The 25,535-nt window shown below is 39.7% G+C and overlaps 1 protein-coding gene and 1 long non-coding RNA gene across 17 annotated transcripts in view; one reads left to right on the top strand and one right to left on the bottom strand.

Moving 5' to 3' along the window:
- Nucleotides 1-25,535, bottom strand: part of DOCK4 (dedicator of cytokinesis 4) — a 457,247-nt gene that overhangs the window by 335,898 nt on the left and 95,814 nt on the right. The gene's annotated exons all lie outside the window — the stretch shown is intronic.
- LOC146395005 (uncharacterized) lies at nt 7,211-11,045 on the top strand. The gene is made up of 2 exons (XR_014834230.1): nt 7,211-8,766; nt 9,051-11,045. It is a non-coding gene; the product is annotated as an uncharacterized LOC146395005 (long non-coding RNA).

Genomic DNA, 25,535 nt, shown 5'->3' with positions numbered 1-25,535 from the left:
GTTTTTAGTATAAGAAGGTCCCCCAAATTGCATGGGAAATCTACTTTTGCTAAAAAATGTTTTCGTTGTTTACCTAAAATTAAAATTTAACTGGGTGTCCTGTATTTTTATTTGCTAAATCTGGCAACTTTACTTAAATGTGCACAAAACTCAAAGTAACTGAAAATGTTTTTTAAACAAAAAATTTAAAGATCCCTTTACATTTAGAAGGTTCACTAACATGGATAGGGAAATGCTATGTATCTGTTACTTTTTGTTTTAAACAACATTTCAGAAATTTTTCCTCCATGACACATCCTTCAGTCATATCTCAGATTTCCGGTGCCAGCTTAAACTGCTCAAGAGGAGGTTATGATCAGCCATGCACATTTGGCAACTTGTAGAACCATCACTTCCCATGTGGCTAAAGGAAGACAGACCTGGTGGGAGATTTTTGTTTTCATTTCTGTTAGGCACAGATAACACAAATCCTCTGCTCCAGGAATATTTACACAGCCAATATATACAAATATTTGAAATGACCATTGTCAAAGAACATTTTGCTCAAGCTCTACAAACAGAGCCACCATCACCTGAATACTACACACTGGTAACAGGATGGAGACAGTAAGATACTTTGCTGTTTCAACAACATTTATATCTATGTCACTAAAAATTTATATTGTGCGATCTGTGGGATACGAGAAATGAAAAAGATTTAAGCTCCTGTTCTAGCTAGTGTTCAACAATATAAAAGACATTTTTAAAGAATAAAAATAACTGTGGAGGTCCATTACTGGAGGGTCTGCCAAGTGGTCCCTAGACCATGGATGAGAGGGCACCATCTGATGAGACAAGGGTAAAACCAGTAACAAAACTGCTGCGATGTTAAAGGGAGTGGGGGTGCTGCTAAAAGCCTACGAAAGAAGAAGTGAAACAGGAAAAAGGAACCCCAAGTCAGAAGAATGCAAGTCCAGTGGATAATTCAAGGAAGCAGTGGGGTTGGAGGAGCCTGGCAGAATGCGGGCCGGCTGTGTTAACGTGACTCAGTTTCGGTATGACTGCTGCTTCTCAAAGTTATAGGGAACAAACAAGACAATCCTTGTGAAAATATTCTGCACATTACAAAGTCTTTAGGAGATGCTGGTCATTGAGGTCATGTATCGGATGGCTTGAACCCAACACTCAAGTTGACGGCAGAGCCCTAAGAAGTCCAAGATGGAAAGCGCCAATGGGAGTTTTCCTTCTGTTCTGCAGAACGGACCAGGGAGACAAAGAACATGAAAGAATGTTCTGCAAGTGGAACTCTTCTAGAGGGTCCCCTGGAAGGAATTCATTCTATCTTCATGGTCTTTGAGACTTTTTTTTTCAATCCCTTTTTTATTTGATGTATTTTATCAGCTACCTCAAATGTTTTCTAGACTGTATCGAGAAAACCAAAATGTTTGTCGCTCCAGTTTCTGACACAGTTCTCCTCACACAGCTGATGTTTAACACAGGTCTATTAAATTACAGGTTTATGTAATGCTTCTTCCCTTTAAAGGACCAAAAAGGAAGATGGCAACGGGGAACTTGGGACTCAAGAATGAAAAGAGGGGAAACCACCCGAGGTGTCATAATGCACAAGCATCAAGACCCAAGGAGGCAGATCACAGGGTAATGTGGCACATGGCATCATGCTCAAGGGTACAGCCTCTACAGGGACACAGACTTGAGCTGGAGCCCTGCTCTGCTTCTTACAGCCACGTGACAAACTAGGCAGGCTGCTCATCCTTTCTGGGCCTCAGCATCCTTGTGCATCCAATGGTGTTGGAGGAACACTCTCTGCAGAGAGTTGTGGGAATTAAAGGAGATTCCTACCCATATAGAGTCCCTATCACAGTGCCCAGCATGGAATACAGCCTCAATAAATGATAAAATACTGAAAACTGACAAACTTCCTTTAAAAAACCTATGTCATGACTAAGGTGAAACATCTATGCCAAGAGAACCATGCTTTGTGGGATCTCAAAAATAGGATATTTTACCCTGAAATTCCCCTAAATTGTAATGTCAGCAGAGAAAATAATAACCATCACCACACCCTGATCTGTGGGTCTGGAAGACTGAGAACATGCTAGGTAGGCATTCGTTATTCCACAGTGATGATGGGAACAAAACAATGGTTAGAAATAGGGGCAGTGGTTTCTGTGGTTAGAAAAACTACCTTTTTTTTTTTTTTATTTAAATCTCTACTGGGGGATGACAACATTGGAAAGCCCTCAGCAGGCTGGGATTTCCCATCAAATCAAACATCCTAATTGTAGTTTATTACAAAACAATTTTTTCTTACTCTAAGATGCTGAAAAAGCCTAAGGAGAATGTACTGCTAAGTTATACCCGTAGCTAACAGAGACAGTGAGGCACCTACAGAGAGTGGCAACTCCACCTCTCTCCTAATTAAATTATATTACATTTAATACATTTAAGGGTTTATTACGAAAGAGAGCAAGCGAGCGAGCACGTTAGGGGAGAGAAGGATACTAATCACCACATCCCTTACTGAGACATTTCATATCAAAACTACATGAGACGGGTAGTGCTTTTCTTGCGTTCAAAAAAATACATAATTTTGTAAACACGCTAAAATCCTATCCATGCGATTTAGTTAAAAATAAATTTTGAAGAAAATATGATTTATTGTAGAACATATTTAAATTTAAAAACACTATTACTTTTAATTCATTATGGAGATTGTGAATTTAAAGTCCATTGGGTCTGCTTTGTGAACAAATTAAGCATACTTGAAATTAGCACTAATTATAATTAGCACTGATTATATTCCCAATCAAATGTTCTAATTTTTATGATGTACTTTTTTCAGTAGGTTCTTAACACTAATTTTTTTGACAAAGTCTTTCTCTATTAATTGCACTAAAGTGAGTTTCAATACATCTAGGGCAAAATAATTAGGAATTAGCAGGATTTTATATTACTATGATTTGAAAGTAACTGACAATAATTTATTTGATATTTGATTACATCACAATTTCTCAAGCTTTCATATTTATCATCTCCTCTGGTTACATTCACAAAGTACCCAGAGACTAGGCAATTTGCCCCTGTTGTTCTGTAAGATTAGAATCTGAAAAGCTAGTTACTAGCATAGTGCATGACCCAGTTAGTGTAACAAAATGAATTAACCTCTGTTTCCTAGAGGTTTACCTTTACATACTGTGTTAACCTCTTACTCCCAGAAGTCAAATTTCTGACAACATCAAGGATTCTTTTTAGAACAAATTGTATAGAGGAAAATAAAAGAAATTCACAAAGTATCCAAAGTAGCCATGAAAATGCTTCACTTCCCAGGAGAAGGCCTTAAGTCCACATCTAGAATTCATTTATCCTTACCTAAAACTGGGTTATCTGTGGTACAGAATGAGCAAGTTCAAAGTTAGGATTGTTGGCAGGGTTCTCAAAGGTACAAATAAAAACTGTACATAACAGAAAACCATGTTGCAAACTCTTATCAATGACCCTGGTTATTATGATAAAGCAGATCGCTGTTTAGCAAACTCTTTCCTTCCTCACCTCCACGAAAGAGGTATTGTAACTCCCTGTGCTACTGATATTAGGCTCAGTCACTAACTGACCTACTTTGACCAATGAAATGGAATCAGATGTGATACAAGGAGACTTGAAACATGCTTGTGAAGTTATTTTGTATCTCTGCCATCACCATAAGAAAAATTTCCCTTGGTTGGATGCCCCTTCAGATTGGGCCCAAGACTAAACCCAATCCAAGTAAGACCACAAGCTCAGGAAAGCCTGCAACATAACTTACAATAACCCCAGCCAATCAGCATCCAGAGGAATGAGAATGAATGTAAATTATTTTTAAGCCACTGGCTTGTGGGATTATTTGTTATGTAACAATAGCTGTCTGGTGCAGTCATAGAGAAAAGGTTAAAAGATGTTTAAATTGCCTCTGTTTAAGCCACTTACATTTTTAGTAAAATTTAGTAAATTTTTATGAAATTTAGTAAAATTTCATAGCTTATCAGAAGCTATGAAAAAAAATTTTTCTTTTTTCTTGGTCTTTTTTTGCTATTTCTTGGGCCATTCCCGTGGCATATGGAGGTTCCCAGGCTAGGGGTTGAATCAGAGCTGCAGCCACCAGCCTATCCAGAGCCACAGCAACGCTGGATCCGAGCCGCATCTGCGACCTACACCACAGCTCATGGCAACGCCAGGTCCTTAACCCACTGAGCAAGGGCAGGGACTGAACCCGCAACCTCATGGTTCCTAGTCGGATTCGTTAACCGCTGCGCCACGACGGGGACTCCCGAAAATATTTTAAAGTTTAGCATTGAAAAAGAGTAACTTTCAACTGATGGGAAAATTCATTTATATGAAAAGCATCCCAAAGCCACTACTCAACAGCATGATGCATATATAGTTGTTGCGAGTTGTGTGTCCAGAAAAAGAGAACAAACACTTTCTTTAAATAAAGCCTGCTTAGCTTTGCTGAACAGTCATACTGAACCCTGAGTTAATATACTTCCATCTGAGATTTCACACCGCTGACAAGAAGTAACAGTCACATGATGCTGCAGACGGAGAAAATGTTTTCTTCTATTCCCACAAATAAACCAGTGCAGGAAACTTCAAGACCTGAATAATGAAAACAAAAGAAAATCCTCCTTCATGTCTGCACAGAGGGAAGCAACAGATTTAGACTTAATGCCAAATCCCATGAACGTGACCTGCTGCCATTTTTTTGCTACTGCTTCCTGGGTGTGGCAGGCTTTGTGTTTCACTGTTACCACACAAGCAGTCTAGGAGGTATATATCACTATCACCTGCACTTTAGAGACTGAAAAAGCAAAAATGTAAAGCTCATGAGTAACTTGACTAAGCTGTAGAGCCCAGAAGTGATCAGGTAGGGATTTGGAGCCAGTACGTCTTACTCAAGACCAGTGCCCTTACTCACACCCTGTACTCTGAGAGAATAGTTTCAAGATCTTGGTTTTAAGACCAGAATCTGCCATTGTAGATCCTACCACAAAGCTACCTTCTAATCCTTTCTCCTGAAAATGAAAAGGATCTGACGTGATAACATTTGGAGGAATTACTGCAGTGCTCCCTCGTAACTCCCAAATGCCTACTTGTCATCAAATAGGATGCCCACTGACTAATTTCAAATACCCTTTAGAAACCAGTAAACAAGATTAGAGATCAAAAACCTGTACTTGACCAAAGATTGATGGGATTCAGTCAAAAAGACATCGGGATCAGACAGACTGGCCTAAGATAGAGCAATCTGAGTAAAAGGAATAAGGAAGAATGACTACAATGGACTGAAAGATATCCAATGTCTAATATTACTTATGGGAAAAAGTTAATTACTCCTTATTGGAGGCTGCAAGGACACAAATTTATTACTCCCCAAATTTAAAATATGGAAAAGTATGAAGTATTTATCTTGTCGTTTTCATGCACACTGTACGTCGAGGTAATCAAACAGTACATGAAGTCTTCTTTATAGAAGAATTCTGGGCAATAAATGTAGACAAAATAACAGAATTAGAAAAATCACCATTTTCTGGAGTTCCTGTCATGGCTCAGCGGAAACAAATGTGACTAGCATCCATGAGGACACAAGTTCAATTCCTGGCCTTGCTAAGTGGGTTAAGGATCCAGAGTTGCTCTAAGCTGTGGTGTGGGCCGCAGACATGGCTCGGATCTGGTATTGCTATGGATGTGGTATAGGCCAAGCAGCTACAGCTCTGAATTGACACCTAGCCTGGAAACCTCCGTATAATGTGGATGTGGCCCGAAAAAAGACAAAAAGAAAAAAGGAAAGAAAAGAAAAGAAAAGCCACCATTTTCTAATTCCCAAGAGAAAGACTGGATCTAGGCAGCAACTATCAATGGATACTGGGTCCATCAAGATGAGAGGATGTTGGGGAACTTTCTAATGGAATCAGGCTGACAGCATTTGAATTTCCTGACTGATGTAGCCAGAGCAGTGCCACTGAAGGGACAGCCAGACATCAGGTCCTTATTGAAGGAAGGTAAAAGTACACAGCAACACCTATGAGACATTTCTCCCAAAAGAACTAAAACAAATAAGGCTGGAACTAATCACATCTCTAGACCTAATATTCAATTTACAGAAAATACAGGTTATTAAAAAAAAAAAAAGTGAAAGTTACCACACCGTGGGTAAATCCACAATAGGGCACATTTGAACCTATAAACGAGCTCATTTTGCCACCAAGGAAATGGCATGAAGGGGAAAAAACAAAATAGCAGGAGAGGGAAGGACAATGATAAAATAAAACTTAAGAGACCCAATAACCACTGAAAAATGTGGACTCTGTTTAAGTCCTGAATTAGAAAGAGTCAGAGAACAACTGAAAAAAAAAAAAAAAAAAAAAAAAAAAAAGCATATCCTTGAGATCACCAGAAATATGGACTGTTAATTTAACTCTTGAAATTAATGTTCATTATAACAGGTGCGATGATGAAATGATACTTAAAAAAAAAAAAACAGTCCTTCTCAGAAAGACATGCTGAAGAATTTTGAGGTAAAATGACATAATATCCTGGATTTGACTTAAAATACTCCAAAAATAAGGGGGGAGGGGGCGTAACAATGTGATGTTAGGTAAGTAAGATTAGCAAAATAGAGCCAATTCTTGAAGTTCCTAAAATATATGCAGATATACTACCTTTGTGTAAACATGTGTTCAAATTTCTATAATAAAATGAGGCAAAAAAGAAATCAAGAAAAACTAACCCATAATAGCTAATGTGCTTTTAAATCCGGGGGCTGTTGGTCACGTTTCAGTTAGTGTTGACCTGCCTGTCCCTCTTTTTTTTTCTACTTTCGAAATTATAGTTTTGTATTAAATAACCACATTTGGGAGAAGTTGTGTTTTCTTTAACAAGAAAGTCAATGAAACAGAAATTAAAAAAAAAAAAAAATAGAAGGGGAGCTCCCGTCGTGGCTCAGCAGTAATGAACCTGACTAATATCCATGAGGACTGGGTTCAATCCTTGGCCTCGCTCACTCGGTTAAGGATCTGGCATTGCTGTGACCTGTGGTGTAGGTTGAAGACAAGGCTTGGTTTCCACGTTGCTGTGGCTGTGGTGTAGGCTGGCAGCTGCAGTTCTGATTCGACCCCTAGCCTGGGAACCTCTATACACCTTGGGTGCGGCCCTAAAAAAGGCAAAAACATATATATTTTTTTTTAATTAAAAAAAAAAAACTAGAATGGAGAGCACCAAAATTCATTCATTTACTAAATATTAACTCTCTACTTTCTCCTTCCCAGTCCAAGGCTGTGGGAAACCCTCAGTGTCAAAGACACAAGTCCATCTTGTCAAAATAGTGGTTGCTAAAAATCTGACACATATCAGCTTCCACATTAAGATCAGAAATAAGGATGTGGTAACAGATGAACTTTCCCAAATCAACTCTGGCATGCATAATGTCAATAAAGCCAACTCCAAAGTCACATCTAACTGATCCTGACAGGGTTTACACTGAGCCCAAGCTTTCCTGCCCAAGCTCATTAAATGTTAGCTGTGAAGGAAAAACGCATGCAAAGGAATCCAATAGTATTCAAAGATCAGAGCGGAGTTTGTCACAGTGTACATGGCCAGTAGCTCACCAAGAATAGGAAAGCAAGATCCCTCAGGAAGACTGAAACATTCCACCACCACCACCCCACCACCCCACCACCACCCCCAAAATAGATGGGATTTCAATGGCGAATGTTGCATGGTTTACCAAGTGTAAGAAGGAATAAAAATCAGGAGACCAAAGAGGAAACTCAGGATTCCTGGTTCTACATTTTGTGGTACAGACAAGACAGCTCACCACACCAGGGCTTGTGGTACAGGAGTTCAGGTTTCACACTCCACAATGCCAGTTTAGATGAGGTCCGTCTCCAGCAGTGATAGCTCTTTTTCATGGCAAGTTTCCACTCATTCAGTTTCCTACCCTGAAGGATCAGGGTAATTGAGGCAGGATAACCTGCTACTAATATCACTCATTCTGGGGCTGGGCTGCCTGAGACTGTATCCTAGCTTTTACTTGTTCTGCAACCTTAGGAAACTTCCTTAACCTCTCTGAGTCTCAGGTTCTTATAAAATGGGAATAATAATAGCAGTACCTAGGGTTTGACATTTAAGGTGACGGAAAAGATTAAATAACTTAATGCATTTAATGAGCTCACAATGATGCTTGGTAAGTACCAAGTGCTCAAATGTGCTTGTTATTATATGTTGTCAGTGTAAAAGACACACTCGATTTTGAAGACTTGATTCTAAAAAAAAAAATACAGAATATCTAAATTTTTATGTTGTTGCATACTGAAATGATAATGTTTTGAATACACCAGGTTAAATAAAATAGCATCAGAATGAATTTCACCTTTTTTACTTTAATTGCTTTTTAAACTTTTTAGTGTACCTACTGAAAAATTTACAAAGACTATGTGGGATGGCATTTTGTGTCCACTGGACAAGGCTGCTCTACAGGTTGATCTTTGAAACTAGAGATCCGTTATCTCCACGCCTATCTACAGCTGCAAACCAGGTTTACTTTAATCATAAAAATACCTGTGTATATAGGGTCGATAAGGTAAGCTCCACCACACTCATTCCATGGCCCCGAAAAGAGCAGAAAACATTCTCAGTGACATTTCTCAGGTCTTCACCCAGAGAAGAGGGCCCTACCCATCTAAGCCCTTGATTAAGAGTGCCCATGCTCCTGAGATATGAAATGAATGGGGAGTTCCCGTTGTGGCGCAGTGGTTAACGAATCCGACTAGGAACCATGAGGTTGCGGGTTCGCTCCCTGCCCTTGCTCAGTGGGTTAACGATCCGGCGTTGCCGTGAGCTGTGGTGTAGGTTGCAGATGCGGCTCGGATCCCGTGTTGCTGTGCCTCTGGCATAGGCCGGTGGCTGCAGCTCCGATTAGACCCCTAGCCTGGGAACCTCCATATGCCGTGGGAGCGGCCGAAAGAAATAGCAAAAAGACAAAAATAAAATAAAATAAAAAATGAAACGAATGGCAGTCCATAACTGACACCCAGAATCTTTCCTGTAGCTTCTGAAGGCTTCAAGAGCTGAAAAGCATCGAACCCATAAAGTCCTCTTTTTAAGTCTGTCCCTTCTTTCTGAGTATCGTCAGAGCAACCTCATCAGTCTTACCTCACCCCACCCCTCTGATGGCATCCGCAAGCCACACTGTATTTGGACCTATGTGGGATGCTCTGATTCTCAAAACAAAACAACAAAAAAAACCAAACCTGAGCACTCGCAAGCACACTGCCTGAGGTTTTTGTGTGTCATTAATGGAATCAGGTCCACTTTCAGCCCTGCTCTCTAATATCCCATCTCCTCACCAAGGCTGCTTGTGCAGTTATTTTGTTTAATAAACAAAAATGCCAGGGACTGCCATGAACTAATTCTTACCAGACTAATAAGAATACTAAATATCATATTCTGCCTCATGTTCCCTCATCACGGAATATGTTCACTACACGGATTTGTAATCTGCAAGGAACTAAATGAACATTTACTGAGCACCTGTCATGTACAGAGCACTACTTTAGTTATCACATTTTATTTTTTAATCCCCTCAACAACCCTGAGATATTTTTACCTACGCTTTCCAACAGATGAAGACTTTAAAATTCAATTATATGTCCACAAAACAGTTCCCTGCAGATCCGACTTGTGTACACTTTTGGTGTCAAGGCTCAGAGAACTCTAGCCAAGGGAGAGACAGCCTCCCTCTACATGAAAAGGAAGAATCTGGGCTCTGACTTGTCCTTGGACCTGCACGAGGACTTTTGGCTCCAAGTGTCCAGGTTCTTGAAAGCTGCATTTAAATGCACTCAAGTGAAAAACAGTTTCTCCAAAGGCTACTGCAGTGTGAAGCAGCTAAGGATGCCCTGGTCTCAAAGAGATGGTGATTTGCATTAAACTTCCCTTCCTTTTCTAACATGCCCAGCAGGCAGCCTTAGATCAGAAAGCCATAATCATGATCCCAGTTTTGAAACTGCACTGTCTTCCTTCCCCAAGAAGACAGAATAAAAAGCACAGCCAGCAGGTTCTGGGTACCAGTAAATTACAGCCCCCCCCCCCACACACCTCAGGATGTCAAAGAGGTGCTGCTCTCAGCGGGCATCTGGAAGAAGTGGGAACAGAATAATGAAATCCCTACCAGCCAAAATACTCAAGGTGTCCGGAGGAATCAAACCCCAGTTTAACAACAAAGGATGTACCTTTTCTGTCTTTCCCATATTGGTGTCATTATAGAAGATTTGAGCACATGCAGAGATAATTGTATCAGAAGGCAGAAAAGAATGTAACCCAAACACAGTGAAAGTGTCTTACTGAATTCTTAAGTAGGCAGATAGATATCCTGTTGCTTGAAAGGATACAAGGAAATGCTTAATGGTCACCTGATCACAAATAAACATCGAATGGTCCCTGTCACAGGTGCCCTTTCTCAATGCCCACTTTGCCTCCTATCCCCATAAATCACTGATCATAAACACTGTAATTAATTCTCTCTTGGCAACTAACCTGTTAAAAGTATCATTTAAACTGTTCTGCAAACCATCATTAATATTCTCTTCACAAAAACAACCTACAACTTAACAGAGCCAATTAAATTAAAAGTCATCACAAGTTTCATAAAGGGAAAAAACAATTATATTAATATTACCACTTTTGAAGTTCATGATGACTATGCCCCTGATTGATTCATGTGAGCCAACAATTCTAAGAAGCAGGACTGTTTTCTTGGAGTAGGGTGGACTGGGAGCTTGGGGTTAATAGATGCAGACTATTGCCTTTGGAATGGATTAGCAATGAGATCCTGCTGTGTAGCCCTGGGAACTATGTCTAGTCACTTATGATGAAGCATGATAATGGGAGAAAAAAAATGTATACATGTATGTGTAACTGGGTCACAATGCTATACAGTAGGAAAAAAAAAAAAAAAGCTGAACTGGGGAAATAACAATTAAAAATAAATAAATAAATAAAAACAAATAAAACATTCCTGCAGTAGAGCCGGAAGTCAGCAAAGACATTGTTTCTTTTAAATGAGAAATGCTGTATAAGCAAAACCACCTTTCCATAAGGAAACTCTTATTACTGTAATATATGACCTCAAAGACTAATGTAGGAGTTCCTGTTGTGGCTCAGGACTAGTATCCATGAGGACACAGGTTCGATCCTTGGCCTCACTCAGTGGGTTAAGGATACAGTGTTGCCGTGAGCTGTGCTGTAGGTTGCAGACATGGCTCGAATCCAGTGTTGTTGTGGCATAGACTGGCAGCTACAGCTCCGATTTGACCCCTGGCCTGGGAACCTCCATCTGCCACAAGTGTGGCCCTAAAAAGACCAAAAAAAAAAAAAAAACTAGTATAAAAAATCCAGTGATTTCTGATCCTAATTTTTAAGGAACAGAAGGTTCTATACCCATCTAATAAGAAGTTAGTTTTTACAATGCTTGCCTTTTAGAAAAGCTCTACTGAAAATTTGAGATTAGAAAAACATACTAAGCCTAGACATTGGAAGAGCATTTGACTTATCTGAAGCAGATAGAAAAATGTACTGAAATATCAGCAACTGACTTAGAAATATTTATATTAAAATACACATTAACAAGACCTTTCAAAAGCACATCCATGCCATGTTTCTCTCAAAAAAATTACAATTATTTAATGCCACTAAAATAATAAACTCCTTTCTTCAGAAACATCAGTCTTTCATAGGTTAAATTAATAGTTATCACAATGGGAAAAACGCAGTATTATCAGGTCAGGGTTCAAGGATGAGCCATATAGAATTTTCTCTGGTGACACAATGAGAAGTTATTCAGATGAAATGGGAATATGAGAAATAGAGTTGCCTTTCATCAAGGCCCAGGCCTTCCCAAATGACAGTCTTAGGAAATGAAGATCATTTTAGATCAAAATTTCTTCCAAAGATTGTGAGTTTACACCTGAGGAATCTCTAGGCTTTATCAGCACTGCCATTTAGAAAAGGACCCTTGGTAAATCACACCAGTTTAGTTGTAGCTAACTTGAATGACAGAAACATGACAACTGTTTATACAGGGATAAAAAAATATATCACATGTAATAGAAAATGACAGCATCAGCAACAAAGTTCTAAAATGGAAAAAATGACCAATGTTTTAGAGTGTATGTCCACAATTATAACAGGGCTTTATTATTAACTTTTGCGCAGCAAAAGAATAATTTGCAATTGTGTATTAAAAAAAAAAAAATCCCTCTCAGAGTTCCTGTTGTGGTTCAGCGGAAAGGAATCCAACTAGGAACCATGAGGTTGCGGGTTCGATCCCTGGCCTCGCTCAGTGGGTTAAGGATCCAGCATTGCCGTGAGCTGTGGTGTAGGTCGCAGACACGGCTTGGATCTGGCTTTGCTGTGGCTGTGGTATAGGCCGGCAGCTGTAGCTCCAATGAGACCCCTAGCCTGGGAACCTCCATATGCTGTGGCTGCAGCCCTGAAAAAAAAAAAAGACCAAAAGAGGAAAAAAAAAAATCCCTCCATTTTACTTACCAGTGATCAATCTTTCAAAGGTAGAGGGTTGAATTTAGGCTCTTTTATTTTATATACAACTCGGACAAGGTGAAGTCCAAAAAAGGCAGTACAATCAGTTGAGAGGGTAATGTTGAATTATGGTGAAATGGATAAAGGCATTCAGTGGCTAAAGGAAAATAAAAGGCTTAAGAACAAAGAAATGGACAAGAGTAAGGGATTTCATTTGCTGTAAGAAAGACTTAGTTTAGATTTACTTGAAAATCAAAGGAGAAATGGTGACTAGGAAACAAAAGGCAGTTAAACCTCAAAGTTTCAAACTATGAAGAGACAGAATATGTGATTAAGTGGCCCATGACACTTCTTAAAGTTACTTAGCTGTACAAATCCTACGGATAGAAAATGCAGCCAACATTTCACAGGGGTCTTCTTTCTCCTACTGTTACAGTGATAACTCCATTAAAAAAATGGCTTCATTCTTTCCAAAGCATGCATGCTAATTTGAAATACTTTGATAAAGTTCAATGATGTAGAGAGGGACAAAAATAAAAGCAACAAATTTTAAGAAACCATAAAATATTTCACCAAATTCCCTTAAGCAGGTAGAATAAGTTAAGTTTCATGAACTTAGGTGAATCCAGAACTGAAAAGGAATGGGTGTAATGAGTTCTTTCTGAAGCAAATTCCACAATTATATAAAATTGCGTGTCTTTTTTTTTTTTTTAAGGGCATTCCTTTACTCATCATGTATCATTACCAATTTTAATTTGTCCTCTCAATGATTATGGTTTTAGAACTTGGGATCCAGTCTCACTCATCTCTCTGTCACAACACATAGCACTGCCTTCTATACACTTGGTACTCCACAAATGTTGATTTAGCCAAAATGAATTCCAGTGCCTTTGGATTCCTCCAGGAGCCAAGACTGTGTTAACTGTCACTAAGGTACTCCTGAAGGAGTGAGATCTGGTGCTGGCCAGACCCAAAGACCAAGGTATGTCTGATGAGTAAAGATCCTAGTGAGAAGATCAGGAAAGACACTGGCCAAGCCAACATGGACATGGGCAACTGGATGTTCCAGCAATGGACCACAGGACACACACTGGAAAATACAAGAACAGAAAATCAACTGGTGTTGCAACAGAGAAGTCAACAGTCTGTAAAAGAGGCAGGGGTTCAAGGGCAAGATTCAGTCTATGGGGATCTGTCTATAGAAAGCAGGGCACCAATACAGAACAAATGGAATGTGTATCAAATGGGACACACTGACAGAGGGTGCAGGAATTCAACACAGGACCTGGTAATCACAACTAGAGCCACTCTCACCCAAAGGGAAAAAGAGAAGTTTAGTCAACAGAAGCCAAGTAATCAATCAGAAGAGAAGTGGTAGAAGGGTACTAGTCCCAAGTCATTGAGCCATCAAAATGAAGATTCACACACTTTTTTGGCTAGAAATGGATCAGTTTCATATCTCAGGGAAGATCTGAACATACTGAAAAGTTTACAAAGCTCTAGGTAAAGGGACAAGGATTCAGTTTGTTCCATAAGCCTTCCATAGACTAAACACATGTTTTGAACACTATTTTTACAGCAATGTAGTCATGCATACTTTGGCTATCCTAATCCGTATTATTGACAGGGATGACAGAGGTGAGCATACGGACAGAACTCTCAAAACGTTCCAGGTCTATTAAGTTCAAGGCCAGTCAGAACCACTTAAGCTGAGAACAGATTATTAATAACTTTCCCATCATTAGGCCAAGATGCAGGAGGAGATACTAAATGCTAGAATGCCAGACTAACTCCCAGTTCTAAGAGGGCTTAAGACACCAGAGGTCTGCCCATAGGAAGCTGAAAGTTTGGGATGAAACTCAAAGGATTCTACTGTGTATTTCAGTATGGAAATTGTGTTATATAACCAGAGCTTTAAGTATTACACACGATAGTACACTCTTTTTTTTTTTTTTGTCTTTTTGCCTTTTCTAGGGCCGTACCCACAGCATATGGAGGTTCCCAGGCTAGGAGTCTAGTCAGAGCTGCAGCTGCCAAGCAACGTGGGATCCAAGCCGCGTCTGCAACCTACACCACAGCTCATGGCAACACTGGATCCTTAACCCACTAAGTGAGGCCAGGGATCGAACCCACAACCTCATGGTTCCTAGTCAGATTTGTTAACCACTGAGCCATGACGGGAACTCCAATAGTACACTCTTTGAGGAAATGCTTTCCTTGTCTTCTGCCTGTGTCTCAAATGTTTCCATTCTGTACAATTATTAGAAACTCCTTAAATGTGAGCAAATGCCAAAATTGTAAGTCATAAGTGCTAAAAAATACAAAGATAATCCATAATCCTCTATGTAAATGCCCTAAAAATAAACTATTTACCATTAAAGGAAATTTATTTTTCATTGTATAAATTATACGTATTATAATTAAATTACATACATAATAACTTCCTTTAGTGGTAAATAGTTTAATAGAATAGATATATATCATATACTTTGAAATAAGATACTTTGAAGTAACTAGACTCAAATTAACATACACTGAACTTTAATCCAAGAAATACTTTTAAAACACCTAAAAAGAAACAGTGAAGAAGAGATTTCAATTCCTAAGACTTACTATCACTGTTTACAGTCTAAAAAGGCAAATAAATAATAGTCCACAGAAACAGCAGCAGACACTAGCCCTGATAACCAACCATATCTACCCTAGGATCCTCCACATACAGCCTCTCTTTAACAATACTCCCTTATTCTCTTTAACAGGAAAAAATAGTTTATTGTGTTCCTTAACACAATCAACAATTATGTATTTACTTGTTTGTTTACTCATTCAATGCCTGTCTCCAGTACTTCATTGTAAGTTCCATGAGGTCAGGGAAGGTGACAGTTCTGTTCACCACTAAGCAACTACTCTAACACATGGTAGGCATTCATTCATTAAAACTGATAGATTGAGTGACTGAATTCATGAATACACACTATGTCCTTTTAAGTTCACAGAACTTACACAGACACATCAATCAGAAAAACCTGCCTTGCAAAACAACCAAGTACAAAGTTGGCTCGGAAACTACACGAAATGTACGTAGGAAGGAAAGAAAACTTAAAAGATGCATTAACATAAACAACTGGCCAGATGGACACAGTAACAGATAAAACTATCCCCTCACTCACATTTATCAACATATTCCGTGGCATTTCAGCCCACTAATCTATCGTTACTGACATAATTGTAGCTAAGATGTAAAAACTAAAAATCAATCAAAAAATAATGAACAGGTTTTGTTTTTGTGGGTTTACTGTACAAATTAAACACGGATAAATATCTGCAAAACAAGGACTCACAAATAGTATTTTATCCTCTTAATTCTAGGTTATTATAATTTTACAATCATATCTTTATTTTTAGACTCCATGGAATAGTATAACAAAAATAAATTCTGGCAATGAAAATGAGCTGTGTTTCAAACATACATACGCCAACTATTATACCTCCTTCCAACTGTGAACACGAGATATTGTATTATGCATGAAGCATTTCGTATAATGTTTTGATATAGTTCAGGTATTGGTAACTATGTAAAGCACTTGTTAAAACTGTGAGGGTCTCCTAGGAACTGAATCTAGGTGTCTGTTATGAAAGGAGAGGATAGGGCAACATGCACAGTGAGAGTTCCCCTGTTGGCATCACTTTTAAAGATGAGAATTATAACAGCAATCCACCAAAAAAATATCATCTACTAAGAATTAACAAGGAATTTTATCACAGGCAGAAGTGCTCGGGTATCAATTCAGCTTCATCATCCTGGTATAAGGTCATGCTGATTTACTAAGTATTTCACAGGCTAGTTAAGAAACTCATCTATACCATATATCTCAAAAAGTCTCCCTATCAGGATGACGGTGACCCTGCCTACACCATAGCTCTGGTCCCCAGGTGGGTGAAATATGTGCTCTAAAGAAGAAAGGCTTGATTTTTACATGTGGTTGCTTAGCATCAAGTACTTTTATGTCAAAAGACAAATGGCACCAATAAAACAGCTTATTACAAAGGCTACCAATCAGCCCTAGAAAAGTCATGACCCAGTGCCAACTTCCCGAAGCAATTCTCTCAGTTGAATTTGCTGTTTACTCCTGTTATGATTCTTCGCACAATGAAATCCCTCATAACCCCTCTCCCTTGGTATTTTTAACTCCACTACTTCACTTTTCAACCATTAACAATTTGGCCTTTCCTATACTGGGAAATATATTCATTTTTCCTTTTGCTTTCAAACAGATCTATAGCTCATTCCCAAACCTTTTACATTTTATGCCCTTGGACTAACTTTTCCTAAGGTCTTTTTGCAGCTCTTATCCTTCGCTTTCCTTTAAATGCCAGTGCTCCGAGGTCTTCCCAGAGATCCACATGCACCCTTCTTCCTCCAACACAGTGGCTTTCTCCTCCCACCCTTCTCATTAGTTCTTGCTATGCTTCCTGATTCTGCTTGCTCCTCCTTCTGTGACTATTTATGTATCTGTCTTTCACTGCCAGCCTGAGGCTTTTGAGGACGGGACATACACTCAACGCCAACACCCAATGAAGAGAAGGTCTCAGTAAATATAAGATTAGTGAGCAAGTGGCTGGGGCACTGATAAGTAGGTGAGGAAGAAAGAGAAAGCTACAAACACTGTGAGCTCTGAAAGGAGGCACAGCATAGTGGTTAAGAAGAAAAACACCCCAACAAACTGCCAGGGTTCAAGACCCAGGCCTGCTACTTTCTAGTCCTTAGGAAAGGTACCCACCTTATGAATGTCATGAGGAATAACTGAGTCAGTATATGGGAAGCACTCAGAAAAGTACCTTTAAGCATTCTAAACACTCTGAGTGTTGGACATTAATATTTACACAGTGGATTATCCCTTTAAGAATTCTGGCTACTGAGTGTGTAAATAATAAGACTTTTAAAGTTATTAATAAAACAGCTAGTGCAAAAATTTTTAAAGAGTTGTCTTACTGAAAAGAAGGAAATCCACAGATGCCTAGATTTCTGCCTCTGATAATGCTGACTTATGCACATGCCTAAGGTCACCTGTAACAACGGTCACTTAAAATATCTACAAGATTAACTCCATTTATATGAAACATTGCCATTTTTAAAACTTATGAATTACACCCATTTCTCCCAAGGTACTACAGGAAGACAGTACATTTTGTAAATTCCTAGATGACGATCCGCAAGCTTTGGAGAGGAAATGGAAACATGAAAACAACCTAAATTTTCATTGACATATGAATGGATTAAGAAGTTGTGGTACATATATGTGTAATGGAATACTACTCAGCCATAAAAAAGGGCAAAATCATGCCATTTGCAGCAATATGGATGGAACTAGAGATTCTCATACTCAGTGAAGTAAGTCAGAAAGAGAAAGACAAATACCATATGATATCACTTATATGTGGGATCTAAAATATGGCACAGATGATCCTATCTACAAACAGCAACAGAACACAGACATGGAAGCAGACTTGGGGTTGCTACAGGGGAGGGAGGAGGGAGTGGGAAGGACAGGAAGTTTGGGTTTGGGGCATGCAAACTGTAACATTTGGAATGATGGGCAATGGGCTCCGACTGTATAGCACAGGGAACTCGGTGTGACTGAGTCACTTGGCTGTACAACAGCAACTGAAGAAACATTGTAAATCAACTCTACTTTAATAATAAACATATAAGAATAAAGTAGAATTTTTCTAACAAGACTACAGGTACAAAAGTACTGAAAAAAATGAAGGGGAACTTGCATCCTAGAAGTCATAACCACGAATTCAGGTGACCTCCTTCCTTGCTTTCTAGTCCCAACCCCAGGCCCCAGAGAGCCAGTGGGAAAGCCCGTAGGGCCACCTCGTACCTGGGCAGGAGGCCTATTTACTCAGAGGCATCAGAGCTGCAGAATACTTGGCTATGGCACTTAAAACCAAATGTTCAGTCTTGGGGTAGAGTAGGCTAGTGAAAGATGGTCTATTCATAGGATTTAAATAAATACATACATAAATAAAAAATAGCCCTAAACAATCATTTCCTTTTTCTGAGACCAGAGACCCAGTCCTGCCTATCCCTTTGGGACATGATGCAGTGCCAGCTTCTCAGAGGTGGACCTGCCTTACCAGCCTGAGCTTTAGGACAGGACAGAGAGTAAATCCAAGCTCCTGCACCCTATTTGCCACTCTCTTCTCTCAGCTGAGGCCAGTGCTGTGGGGCAGGTGCATTAAAAGACTGAGTCTGAATTTTTTCCTAGGATTATGGTCATTAAAGAACACAGGTTAGGTAGGTTAATGCCCTCTCAATCTTATAATGGTACTTTCACAACAGATGTGTCATTGCTACTGTGTGTTCTGAATATGAATCATAACACAAAGCAATTATTACTGAGTGACTTTTAAGTACATCACTGAAAGAGAATGCCTCATTAACCAGCCCTGCTCTCTCCATTAGCGAACTAATTATTAGAGTAGGACCTTCTAAGAGGAAGGAGGGAAAAGCTCCCAACTCAGAAACTCTGCAGCATCTTTGCACAAAACCGTGAGCTGTGGCTTGTGAAACATGGCTCTCCAATTACAAGTGAAGTGCCAAAACTTAAAATTAACCTTGGCTGCTAACAAACTTGGAGAAGCAATCATCAGAAGGAATCTGTTTTCCACCCCTCTATACTGGACGGTATCGTTTAAAATGGGTAAGTTTAAAATACCACTTTTTAGGAGAAAAATATCCAATGACCTCTTATGTATTCAAATGACCTCCTATATTTTAAATTTTATAGGAAGAATATAAAAAGTATAAGGCAGAAGTTTCAAAATACTTCTAATCTTGGGGAAAGGGAAAGAGAATAGACTAAGAAATGAGTCTGGAAAAATAGAAGATAGTATATAATTAACGCAATGCCAAATGGTATGATATGTCAAAAAATAAGCAGTACATGGGATCAGACAAGGATGAGATCAGTAATGATGGGAGACGACACGTTCAAGAATAACTATTATGGGAGTTCCCTCGTGGCTCAGCAGGTTAAGGGTGTGACCAAAAAAAAAAGAATAACTATTATAACTTAAGAAAGGGATCAAAGCATCTTTTTTTTTTTTTGGTCTTTTTGGGGCCAAACCCCTGGCATATGGAAGTTCCCAGGCTAGGAGTCAAATCAGAGCTGCAGCTGCTGGCCTACACCACAGCCACAGCAATGCCAGATCCGAGTCACACCTGTTACCTACACCACAGCTCATGGCAATGCCAGATCCTTAACCCACTGAATGAGGCCAGGGATCAAACCCGCATCCTCATGGATACTAGTCAGATTCGTTATCACTGAGCCACAACGGGAACTCCTAAAGCATTACTTTAGATTATCACGTAGACACTATCCGCTTAATAATCCGCTGGGATCATTAAAAAACAGGAAAAATGGAGTTTCCATGAATCATGGAAAACCTACAATAAAGAACATGTCAATAACCTTATGGAAACAAATTTAAAAATCAATGTGAAAACCTAAAAGTCTCCTAAAAATGTCTATGTTTCCTCCACTAACCATGAGGAAAGCTGAGTAATGGGTACCAGGACCTCTTTGTATTGTTTTCACAACTTCTTAGTAATAATCTAAAAATCATCTTTTTAAATCATCATGAGAACAAAATCAAAATGCAAACGCTGTAGGCACTGACCTGAGTAACCATGAGGAAGTTTCAAATTTGGTTCCAAGCTTCCCTGAAGCAAAAGCATAAAGCCTCCAAACATTAAAAGAAACTTCTTATAAGAATCTGCACAGTTCTATGAAGGGTAGGAAGGCATGCAATCGGCAATGGATTCCACAGCTGATTCTGTGGGGCAGTTCCTAATTGCTATGGTCTGAATGATTGTCCCCCCCCCCCCGCCCCCAAATTCATATGCTGAATCCAAACCCCCAACGTGATGGTGTTAGGAGGTGACTAGGTCATGACAGCCAAGCTCCAATGACTGGGATTACTGCCCCTATAAAAGAGTCCTGAGGAGTTCCCATCGTGGATCAGTGGTTAAAGAATTTGACTAGGAACCATGAGATTGCGGGTTCGATCCCCAGTCTCACTCAGTGGGTTAAGGATCCAGCATTGCCATGAGCTGTGGTGTAGGTCGAAAACTCAGCTCAGATCCCGTGTTGCTGCTGGCGTAGGTGGGCGGCTACAGCTCCAATTGACCCCTAGCCTGGGAACCTCCATATGCCGCGGGAATGGCCCTAGAAAAGGCAAAAAGACAAAAAAAAAAAAAGAGTCCTGAGAAACCACCTCTGGCCCTTTCCATCATGTGAGGACACAGTGAGAAGATGGCTGTCTATGAACCAGAAACTGGGCCCTCACCAGATACCAAATCTGTCAGCACCTTGATCTTGGACCTCCCAGCCTCCAGAACTGCAAACAATAAAACGTGTCTTATTTATAAACCACCCCATTTGGGGAGTTTTGTTATAGCAGCTGGGATCAGACTAAGACATGTATGCAGTCTTCTGCAAGAGCAGAGGACATAACGTTCAGGTTCAGCTTTGGGAGGTGACGAAAGAATCTAAAGGGTCCTGGGACCTCGAGGCATGAACGGATATAGGTCTTCAGATGCACTTTCAAACGCCCCTTCCTCCTAGGCAGGTTTCTGATAAAAGGTGTTTGTCTGAAAGGTTGAGAGTATGTTCTAATCTGCACCCAGAGACTGATATTCCAAACTGCTAGTGAGGACAATTCTGTACACAGAAGATCAGACCCCGCAGACAGCAGGGCAGGACCCTGTAAATCAAATTGAGAAATTTTGCCAGACCTTTCCAAACAAAGCATCCATGCAGAATTGGAGTGCTGAGAAGGCTATGGGCTAAACAAGATATTTTTTTTCTTGGGTAGCAGCAAAGCGTCTCCTCCGACACGTAGACACGTATTTGCCAGCGAGTCTGGGAATCCACACAGTGGAGAATGGCAGAAATGCTGTGAACCTTATGGGTTTTCAAAATGGAAATAACCACTTTCTTAACCTAACCAATGATAACTTCAAAAATATTCCCAAGGAACATCTAATTTTGAGTGGCAGGGCTCTGTGATGAGGCCTTTGATGTCACTAGCCCCAAAGAGCTGAGTGAAGTGGCTTGTTACACCAATGTTATTTAACATTTGCCAGTCGAATGCAGAGAATGACTGCCAAAAGCAGCAAAGATGCATGTGTGGATTTAAAAGGTAGATGTATTAAGTTCTGTCTTGACTTCTATTTTCACCTTGAGTTTGTAAGACAGAGAGAATATGTGTGCAAAAGAGCCATGAGCATTTCTTAAGTCTGAAGGAAAAAGAAAGAAGACTAACATATTATTCTGGCAATGTTCTGTTTTAAAAATTACTTGGCAGCATTTGGCTAATTCCGTAAAGAAATTTTAAGTACCGTGTTTTGGCCATAGATTATTTCCATAAAAGCATAATAGTGGTACAGCAAAAATGAAGAACAGTATGGAGGTTTCATAAAATCCAAAAATAGAGTTACCATATGATCCTGCAATTCCACTCCTGGATACATGTCCAGGAAAATGAAAACACTAATTCAAAAAGATACAGGCACCCCAAATGTCCACTGTAGCATTATTTACAATAACTCAGGTAGAAAGAAAAGAAAGTATCCATCAACAAAAAAATGGGTAAAGTGATAAAGAAGATGTGGCATGTATATACAATGGAATAGGACTAGCCACGGAGTTCCCGACATGGCTCAGCCGTTAGCGAACCTGACTTGCATCCATGAGGATGTGGGTTCAATCCCTGGCCTCACTCAATGGGTGACGGATCTGGCATTGCTGTGAGCTGTGGTGTAGGTTGAAGATGTGGCCTGGATCCCATGTTGCTGTGGTTCAGGTGTAGGCGGGGAGCTATAGCTCTGATTCGACCTCTAGCCTGGGAACCTCCATATGCTGCGGGTGCAGCTATAAAAGACACAAAGACAAAACAAAACCAAAAAAAAGGAATAGTACTAGCCATGAAAAAAGAATGAGATAATGCCATCTGCAGCAACACGGATGGACTTACAGAACATCATATTAAGTGAAGCAAATCAAAGACAAATATCATTTGATGATATTATATGTGGAATCTTTAAAAAACGATACAAATGAACTTATTTGCAAAATAGAAATGGACTCACAGACATAGAAAACAAATTTATGGTTACCAAAGGGGACAGTGGGAGTGGGAGGTAGTGAGGGAGGGATAAATTAGGAATTTGGGATTAACATATACACACTACCATACATAAAATAGGTAAACAACAAGGATCTACTGTATAGCACAGGGAACTAGATTCAAATCATGTAAGAACCTATAATGGAAAGGAATCTGAAAAAAAAATATATATATATATGTATGTAAAACAATCTTCTTTAGGACAAAACAATATAGCAAAAAAAAAAAGAAAAGAAAAAGAAAAAAGAAGAAAACAAATTCGGGCGTAATAAAATAAAATACAGAATCCTTACACTTTTCCTGGGGGTGGGGGGAACATCATAGCTACACTAACTTTGGAACAGTTGAGTTATTTAAAATTATATCCAACAGACATTTATCGACTACTTATTATGTATGAGGCATTACATAAAATTCAATAAGCCCATTTATAGAAGGTCCTACCTTCAAATACCTCACAATCTAATCAAGAAAAGAAAAGAGGCACGTCTATAAACAGCCACTGTTTGGGACTGAATTGTATTCCCCCAAAATTCATATTTGAAGTTCTCACCCCCAGGACCTTAGAATACAGCTATATTTGGAGGCTGGACCTTCGGAGAGGTAATTAAAGATAAATGAGGTCATGTGGGTGGACCATACCCAACCTGACTGGTGTCCTTCTAAGAGGAGGAAGACACGCCAGGATACATGGGGTGGGGGGGGGGGTTGGAACAGAAAAAACAAACAAACACGTGAGGACACAAAGGGACCTCTGCCAGTCAAAGGCCTCAGGAGAACGAACCCTGCTGACACCCTGATCTTGGACTTCCAGCCTCCACAACTGTGAGAAAATGAATTTCTGTTGTCACCTAGTTTGGGATATTTTGTTATGGTCACCCTAGCAGACTAATAATAGAGCCACTCTGTTGGGGAAGTAATGATACATACCATAGATGAAAGTGATATTTTATTGAATCAAAGGAAGCAGGAGGGATTTTCTGGGAAAAGCTCATGGGATGGATACATGGAATTCTGGAACATGAAGGTGCGGGAAGAGGAGGGAAAGAAATCATTCCAGGAATGAGCCAACATCCCAGGGTAGCAAACAGTAAGCAATTTGGAAAGCTGCCAGTTGCCCGGTTTGGTGACATTCTGATTTCCTGTGGGCAAGGAAGTGAGATCCTATTAAAGTCATACAGCAAAGGGATTCATCCGGAATTGGGTAGAGGCAGGACTGCACATAAGAGAAATAATGTCAATTACACAGCCTTCGAGTGCAACAGGAATGACTATTTCTGAATATGGAGAAGAGTCTTATACAGGGCAATGCAATTAATAAAGTTTCTTCGTTTTTCTTTTTTAACACACACACTAAAGTTCTAAGTACAAATCTATTATAAGAATTTAAATTAGTGTAATACAAACATTTCTGGGATTACATCCTTAGATAGACGGTGATATTATTTCACTGCAAGCTCATATGAATTCTGAAGAGCTTGCAAAAATAAATGCCACTCTCTAAAAAGGGATACTCACCCGAATTCTAAATTCATATTCATTACATAATCTGTTAGGTGTCACACACAACACTGGAGTGATACATATCCTTCTAGGAAACTGAATAGAAAACGACTGAACTACACAAATCCCTCACGGAAGTGCTCTACGCTTCTAGTCAAGGAGTCACACTCCTGAATTGAAACTTCCACCTCAATTAATAAATAAGAAGGTGTAACATTTTACACCATCAACTATACTATTTATTATTAGACCACTGATGATACTGTTAGATCACTCTCCCAGCAGCAAGACATTTATTTATACTCCCTTACTTTGCAGACCCCAGTCAAACAGGCAATTAAAAGGATATTTACAACGCAGCACGACAATGGGAGAAAAAAATTACATATACATGTATGGGTAACTGGGACCCCATGCTGCACAGGGGAAGAAAAAAAAAGTGCGTTGGGGGAAATAACAATAAAAAATAAATTTAAAAAAAACATACTGGCTAAGCACAATAAATTTCTGCTGATATCAAAACAAACTAAAAACTCACTTCAGAAGCCAACCTTTCTATGTATTGCAGACAAATATCAAACACCCAGGTCACTGCATCTCAATGCCAGGAGAAACCCAACAATTGCTAAAGAAACAATGAAAATGGATGCTGTAATCCTGCTTTTTAAGGATATACTCTAGTAGAATGTAGGGAATCTCAGTTTGCAGAAAACAAAGCCAGACTCCTGTTTCCACATGCTGCTAGGATTCAGGGATGTAAAGGACCCATCACTTCCAGTACCTGGTCCTGTTTTATTTAGGGGAGGAGAGAGAGAAAATACCTCGATCATAGCTGTATTTCAAAAGACCGATGTGAGAAGAAAGCGCTTTCCCCCTCCTGAAGGATTTCTCTCAGAAAGAGGAGTTTCCTTCATTTAGGAAATAGACACTAACTCCCTGGCTACGTGGCGACATTCCCGTGGTGTGGTCAGGAGGCCAGGGTTTCCCAAATGCAGTGAATGGCAGGAGCGGTGCCCAAGAATGCTGCAGCACTGGCTCCCCACAGCTCTCTTCCCACCTACCGCTGCTATTTCCCCAAGGAAAACACACACATGCGTGCACACACGCACACACGCGCACACACACACACACGCACACACGCCCAGCGGTGAATGACAAGGGACCCTTTCCCAACTGCCAAACAGACAAGAGATGAAAGATCTCTGCTGACCAGGCTTCTTCCATCCAGCTGGAATAATGAAGGAGGCAGCATTGAGGGG

This window comes from Sus scrofa, chromosome 18 (genome assembly GCF_054392235.1).
Source record: "Sus scrofa isolate SSC_HxYL_T2T_F1_AM1 chromosome 18, Sscrofa_HxYL_maternal_Yorkshire_Landrace_v2.0, whole genome shotgun sequence".
Lineage (NCBI taxonomy): Eukaryota > Metazoa > Chordata > Mammalia > Artiodactyla > Suidae > Sus > Sus scrofa.
This window is presented reverse-complemented; position numbering and strand designations above follow the sequence as displayed.